Source organism: Spinacia oleracea, chromosome 5, assembly GCF_020520425.1.
Source record: "Spinacia oleracea cultivar Varoflay chromosome 5, BTI_SOV_V1, whole genome shotgun sequence".
Lineage (NCBI taxonomy): Eukaryota > Viridiplantae > Streptophyta > Magnoliopsida > Caryophyllales > Amaranthaceae > Spinacia > Spinacia oleracea.
Genome location: NC_079491.1, coordinates 37,853,960 through 37,862,102, shown reverse-complemented (window position 1 = coordinate 37,862,102; position 8,143 = coordinate 37,853,960).

The window sequence follows — 8,143 nt, the reverse complement described above, 5'->3', positions numbered from 1 at the left end:
TAAAAATTGTCTTCCAAATCAAGCACTTACAAAAATCTAGGGATCTAAGATAGTAGGTTTACGCTAAAGCGAGGTGCTATTTTAGTTGACTTAGGTGGTAAGGCGTCCTAAAGGAGCACGTTGATTGTGGTTACAACTCAAACAACAATGGCATTAAGATGTGGCAATGGGATAAATTATGGCATTAATTTATTAACCAAGAGTAATTTGGAGATTACTAGCAATAGGTTTTGCTTACCTAAAATCTTAAACTACTTAAGACATGCTAAAGCTGCTTAAGAATTTAGGACTTTTGGGGTCTTGGAATCGTTTCATTCATTTTGGACCATGTTTTTGCTTTTGCATGGATGAAATGTTTTAATAGCTTTAATGATTGCATGTTTTGCTTTTATTTCAAAGTTATTGAATTGTATGAATGGTTATTTATTGCAAATTCTTTCCGATTGTAGTAATAAAAATGGCCGCGATCAAAACAAAACTCAAAGTAACTGAAATTCTGGATGTAAAATTGAACCTATCAAACTTTCTTGATTGGGAGAGGAAGCTTCGGCAAGTCCTCAGGTGGAACAACATTGAATATGTAGTTGACCATCCCATCCCCAGATATTACTCAAAGGATATGACTCCAGAAAAGCACTGTGCGTGGGCGAACAGCATGTCGCTAGTGATGGATCTTATTCTTGGCTCTATCCCCAATGATTGGAGTGCAACGTTCGTGGTAGATTCCAACATGGTGGTCAACATGTCGACCAAAATGTTTTTGAATTGGTAAATTCATTTGAGGATCTAAAGATTAATGCTCCACTGGGTTGTTGCTTTGACGTCGAAAGACAAAAAGCAAGGGAAAGGGTCATTGATCTTGAAATGACAGAACGGACGCCAATCAGAACTCATACAAAGAAAATGGTTGGGCTTCTCAACCGGCTTGAGTTACTTGGTGATCCATTCCCAGATTCTGCAGCTGCGGGAATACTTTTGAATTCTCTTCACCCTGGTTATAAGAAATTCAAACTACTCTATTTCTCCAAGAAAAGGGTGAATACTCTTAGTGAACTAATTTACTTGCTTCATCAGTACGAATTGGACTTTGTAAGTGATAAGCAAGCATCGCTAAAATTAAAGAGTAAGAAAATCAAGAAAAAGGTTCAGGGGAAGATCCAAAGCAAGGGTGCATCTCCATCTACTTCAGGAAGGCAAGTGGCGCCATCCAAGAAGAAGATGAAGAAGGATCTTTCTCCATCTACATCGCAATGCTTCAATTGTAATGAAATTGGTCATTACAAGCGAGATTGCCCCAAACTAAAGGAAGAGAAGAAGGACGAAAACGTTGCTTCTCCTTCAGGTATGTATGTTATACATTGTAATCTTGCTAATTCTACTTCTTGGGTATTAGATATTGGTTGTGGCTCACACTTATGTTCCAATTCGCAGCTGGGACTAAGGAGAAGTAGAAAGCTTGATAAAGGCGAGATGGATCTACGCGTGGGAAATGGAGCACGGATTGCTGCATTAGCCGTAGGATCTTATTTTATTTCTTTGCCTAGTGGGTTTGTTTTAGAACTAGAAAACTGTTACTATGTTCCTAGTATCACCAGAAACATCATTTCCGTTTCAAGTTTGGATTCTAAAGGTTTTAGTTTTCAATTTAAAGACAATAGTTGTTCTTTTGCTTTGAATGGAATGTTTTATGGTTCAGCACAACAATAAAACGGTCTTTATGTGCTAGATACGAGCAAACACATTTATAACATAAATACCAAAAAGGCTAAAACTGGTGATTCGGATCTCACATTTCTGTGGCATTGTCGATTAGGCCATATAAACATAAAGCGCATGGAATTACTTCAACAGAAAGGAATTCTAGAAACATTCGACTTAGAGAAGATTGATCAATGCGAATCTTGTTTACTTGGAAAAATGACAAAGCAACCTTTCTCAAAGGTGGGAGAAAGAGCAAGAGAACTACTAGGGCTAATACATACGGACGTATGTGGGCTTGTGAGTACGAAAGCTAGAGGTGAGTTCAGCTATTTCATAACGTTTACGGACGACTTCAGTAGATATGGCTATATTTACTTAATGAAGCACAAGTCTGAATCGTTTGAGAAATTCAGAGAATTTCAAAATGAAGTAGAGAATCAACATGGCAAGAAAATCAAAGCTCTAAGATCGGATCGAGGAGGTGAATATCTTAGCCACGAGTTTGATGACCATCTAAAAGAATGCGGTATTCTTTCTGAATTGACTGCTCCGGGGACACCTCAATGGAATGGAGTGTCGAAACGGAGAAACAGGACCTTACTCGATATGGTCAGGTCAATGATGGGTCAGGCCGAACTTCCTTTACAGTTCTGGGGACATGCGTTGCAAACTGCATCACTCACACTGAATCATGCTCCGTCAAAAGCTGTTGAAAAGACTCCATACGAATTATGGACTGGGAAACTTCCAAAGTTGTCTTTTCTGAAGATTTGGGGTTGCGAAGGATATATCAAGCGATTAATTTCGGACAAGCTACAACCTAAATCGGACAAATGTTTCTTCGTTGGGTATCCAAAAGAAACTATGGGGTATTATTTCTACAACAAGTCAGACAACAAGGTTTTCGTTGCTCGTGACGGTGTCTTTTTGGAAAGAAATCATATTTCTAAATTGACATGTGGGAGAATAATAGACCTCGAAGAGATTCGAGACGAACAACAAACTCATAACTCTTTAGAAGCAGTTCAGGTTGATGAACCTCCAAGGTCTTTAGAAGAGCCAGTGGGAGTAGTTCCTCAAAACGTTGTTGGCCCTCGCAGGTCAAATAGAACTATTTTTCAGCCGGATAGATGGACAGGCGTCCTCTTGACTTACAAGCAAGCTATGACGAGCCCAAGCTCCACTAAATGGTTAGAGGCCATGCAATCTGAAATAGACTCCATGTCTGAAAATCAAGTCTGGGATTTGGTTGATTTGTCGGATGGGTTCACACCTATCGGATGCAAATGGGTCTTCAAGTTGAAGAAAGACAAAGATGGAATTGTATACATATACAAGGCTAGATTGGTAGCAAAAGGTTACAGGCAAGTTCACGGCGTTGACTACGATGAAACCTTTTCTCCAGTCGCGATGCTTAAGTCTATTCGGATAATCCTTGCGATTGCCGCTTTTCATGACTATGAAATATGGCAAATGGATGTCAAAACTGCCTTCTTGAACGGTGTTCTTGAAGAGACTGTGTTCATGACACAGCCGGAGGGTTTTGTCGATCAAAAGAACCAAGGAAAGGTATGCAAGCTTAAGAAGTCCATCTACGGACTGAAGCAGGCATCAAGGAGTTGGAATAAACGATTTGATGAAGCAGTCAATAAGTTTGGCTTCATCAAGAATCAGGACGAATCTTGTGTATACAAGAAGGTCAGTGGGAGTAAAATTGCATTCCTAGTCTTGTATGTTGACGACATACTACTTATTGGAAACGACATTCCTATGTTGGAGTCTGTAAAGACTTGGCTCGGGAAGTGTTTCTCAATGAAGGACTTAGGAGAGGCACAGTACATATTGGGCATCAAGATCTATAGGGATAGATCTAAGAGGATGATTGGACTAAGCCAAAGCACTTACATTGACAAAGTGCTAGCTAGGTTCAATATGATGGAAGCAAAGAGAGGCCATCTACCCATGTCACATGGCATATATCTAAGCAAGAATTAGTATCCCAAAACATCTGATGAGCGTAGAAAGATGAGTGGAATTCCATACGCTTCGGCTATTGGATCCATCATGTATGTTATGATTTGTACAAGGCTGGATGTTTCGTTCGTACTCAGTGCAACGAGCAGGTACCAGTCAGAACCAGGTGAGGCGCATTGGACTACTGCCAAGAACATCCTAAAGTACCTGAAAAGGACTAAGGATCAGTTTCTGGTTTATGGTGGTACAGATGAGTTGATTGTTAAGGGATATACGGACGCAAGCTTTCAAACCGACAGAGATGATTTCAGATCATAGTCTGGGTTTGTGTTCTGCCTCAACGGTGGAGCAGTAAGCTGGAAAAGTGCTAAGAAAAGCACTATTGCGGATTCTACAACTGAAGCCGAGTACATTGTTGCCTCAGAAGTAGCAAAGGAAGCTGTTTGGATTCGGAAGTTCATCGAAGAACTTGGTGTTGTCCCCTCCATTAAAGGACCAGTGGCTTTGTATTGCGACAATAGCGGAGCCATTGCCCAGGCAAAGGAGCCTAGGAGCCACCAGAAGTCCAAGCACGTACTGCGGCGATTTCACATACTTCGAGAGATCGTTGAAAGAAAGGAAATCGAGATTTGCAAGGTTGGAACTGACGACAACGTTGCGGATCCATTGACTAAACCGTTGCCACAAGTGAAACACAGCGCACATGTAGCAACCATGGGAATCAAGCATGTTGGAGAATGGCTTTGATTTTCTCAGTATTGTTTTAGAACATCTGTTAGATCTATGTTTAAAACAATTGGTTTAACCATTTCATATTTATGAAATTATATTTCATAGTTCATTTAATCTTGGTTTAGTATTAAATGATAAGTCCATGTGATTCAAATCATTCAAATGGGATGTCAAGATGGATTCTTCGACAAAGAAACACCCCATAAGTGAACTTGAATATTGAAGTCACAAAGGATCCCTAATCCAGGTCATTGAAAGGTGGACGACCAATGACTAATGAAGATTAGATTGCAAGTAGATTACTTAGTTCTGTTTCTTGAACTAGAGTGACTAGATGTCAAAATCTTTTGCATAGATACTTATTGGATCTTTTATCGGATTGACCATGAGAACACTTTAATATATTAAAGTCATGTCATAGGTAGTTCTCATTAATGGTGATTAGAAACCGTTCCTCAGAACATGAGCGATTATGTCTACTCGTTTGAGAATTAGTTCGCTTTGATACTAGCTAAACGTCGCACCGTAAAAGAAGGCTATAAAAGCAGTTATTGGGCGTACTATGAATCAAAGTGAGTGTTCATAGATTGAAAGAATAGATTGTCCTCCTATCTTTGATAGGATATGGTGTTGTTGTGTAACAAGGCCCCTCGGAGAGTTAGATACTGTAAAATGCATGGCCGTGCTCAGAATGGTTAGGCTTAACCTTCTGCAAAAGTTTGACAGTTGAACTCTGTAATCCGAGAAACACTTCTGGACCTAATAAGGATGGCTTGGATCTTACCTTATGTTCAGTAAGTAACACTAAGTGACAAAGGAATGTGAATGCACACTTGTCTGAATGAAAAGTGGGAGATTGAAGGAAATATGTCCTTCACCTAAGGTGCATTAATTCTAATAACAAGGTTCAGATTAATTGCGAACAATTAATTCAGTGAGATCAAGTGATCGGAATAGCTAGCTGGAGCAATGCTTTCGATCAGTGAGTTCTAATGAATATTAAGCTCACAACTTACTCTTGACTGAACCTACAAGGTCACACCAATGGCATGTAACAGATCACCGGATTAAATGAATCGGAAATTCATTTAATAGCTTTTCGGGAATTAGTTCGGAAAAACATAATATACGATATGACGTTGGATCGGGATCGTATATCGTATCGCGAATATTCGTAAGCTGGGCAAAATGAATTATCGTATCGTACGACGGTGATTCATCGAATACGATACGATAAATAATAGCCGTAAGGTATTAGTCGCGAATACGAGACGCAATGGAATTGTCGGCCCGTCGAGCCAAGCACGCATGCGCGCGAGGCCCAACGAGCCAGCAAGATTGCACGCAGCAACGAGCCAGCCCGCGGCACTGCATGTGCCCGCAGTTGGGCAGTTGCGCAACAAGCAAATAGCAAGGCCCGCGGACCATTGCTGCGTTGCTTGGTTGTTGCACACATGGGCTTCGGTGAGTGTGGGCTTGTGTGGCCGGTTAGGGCTTGTGCCTTAGCTGATTACACAAAATATAACCTTAGGGTTATATTACACACTTACTAGTTGTTTTTCCAATCAGAAAACCTAATTTAGAATACACACATCAAACCCTAAGGAAGAGAGTGAAAACCCTAAATTCTCTCTTAGCCTCCATGGATGTGTTCTTCCCAAAAAGCACAAAATCTTGAATGATTGTCTAAGCTACGATTATCAAGACGGATCTGAACATGCCGGTGAACCAAGTAGAGGAATGACAAGTGGAGTTCTTTGTTCGTGTTCGTTGACAGATTATTGTGGAAAACACGCTTCGAATGTAAGTTTGCTTAATCTGTGCTTTATACATGTTTCCTGGATTTAGGGATTGTTTCCGCACATGTTATTATGTTTAACTTTATTCCCCTACACCAATTACCTTTCTCAGCACAAAAGCCAAATCTAAGTAAGCTACTTCTCACTCATCTGGTGTCAATGTGCCTGAAATCAGAAAACTGGTGGAATCAATAACATTGAAAATCAAACTTCGATAACCAATTATAACCTTTTCTAAAGGTCTGCTCACTTGTTTTTGGTCCACTTTATATTTCACATAGAAGAAAATAACTACAAGAAAATCTCACTACAGCCCCATAACAGTATATACGGAGTAGTATAACCAATTATGAAGTTCATTATTTTCTAGAGTGCATGTGAATTTAGACTTTAGCATAGTTGTACAGACCTGATCTTATGTCCATGATGTGAGGTTCCCTCTCTGAAGTTGCATGAAATGGTAAAATCTGACTTTAGTTAATTCAAAGCAAAACTAATATTTGTGTTTTCCATTGCCGATTGACTGTAGTTGATTAGAGGCAGTAGATCGAACAGCATCTGAAGTAATTGACGACGAAGAAGCTGAATTATTTGACTAGAGGTATTCTTTACACATGTATTTATGTCGTAGTTTTTATTTTTATTTTTATTTATTTTTATAATTTGATAGTCTGATTGTGGTTCTCTGGTGGTGGTTAATTTGTGGAGTTCTACTATGTTAATTTACAAGATTTATATGGTGTTTCCTTGCTTGAATTTCAATATTTAAAGTTCAAGATGATGCGAAAATTAGTGGGATTGTAGTTTTTCTAGTTTTAAGCATGAAATTCTCATATGAAGATACAATGATGCCTTCATCCGTCATTTATGCAATATATGTTGGTTTATGATGATGATGATTAGGATTATTTCGTTGTTGTAATCGTGCTTGGAACAATCATAGTGGAGTTGGGATAGTTTTTGATCGAGCTTGAAGGGTTTATATATTGAGGATTCATATATGGTTTAGAGTTTTAGGGTATTAGTATAATCTAGATAATGCAAGTATTTTTGTCTACTAAGTTAGAGTGTTGGGGTTGATTCTGTCGACTATGAAATTGCAGATTATATGAAACTTTTGTTATTCATCTATTGTATGAACTTTTTTGAGTTTTGGTCAAATGTGAATAAGCGTGGGAACAAAAAAAATTAGGCAGAATGTTTTTGATGTTCAGAGTTAATTTTTTCATTTGTGATTGGTAGTATAAATTTGATCATTTTGATTATATGGAAGAAACATATGAGAGAACAAAGATTTGTTTGTAAATATGGGTAATCAGTTGGCCCGGTCTTGGTCTGCATATATTACATGCTAAATTACGCAAAGACGTGAATTAATCAAATGAATTAGGGTATATATATGAAATCGAGTTTTGATTGTGTGCAAGAGAAGATTTTATTGTAGTGTGAGGAAGATGTGTAATTATAAAGTTTATTCGGACAGTTCAATAAACGGGAAAGGTAAACAAAAAAGAACCTAAGAGTGAACTAAACATTACGAGCTGGAGGGTAGTAGTTTCTTCCACTGTAGAGGTATTCTATCCTATAATGCGTATCATCTTGTTTTCCATTCTCTATGATTATGCCATATCACCTACAGTAACCAATCAATAACATTAAATACCTGGGTTTAAGTTAGTGATGTGTCGAAACATAATCAGGACACGACATGAGACTTAAGAGTTGACAGTTGAGACTTGAGACATGATCTAAAACCATTCCTGAGTTAGGTTGTGAACCCCTCAAATGAAGAAGAAATAATTTTGAAGAGTCCGTCTGGTTTATCAGTATGTACCTATCAAAATGATCCAACGAACACGGGATTAGAGCACAAAGAAGTAAAATTACTAAATCAGAAACAAGAAATTATTATATCAAAGATTAAAATCTTCACAATA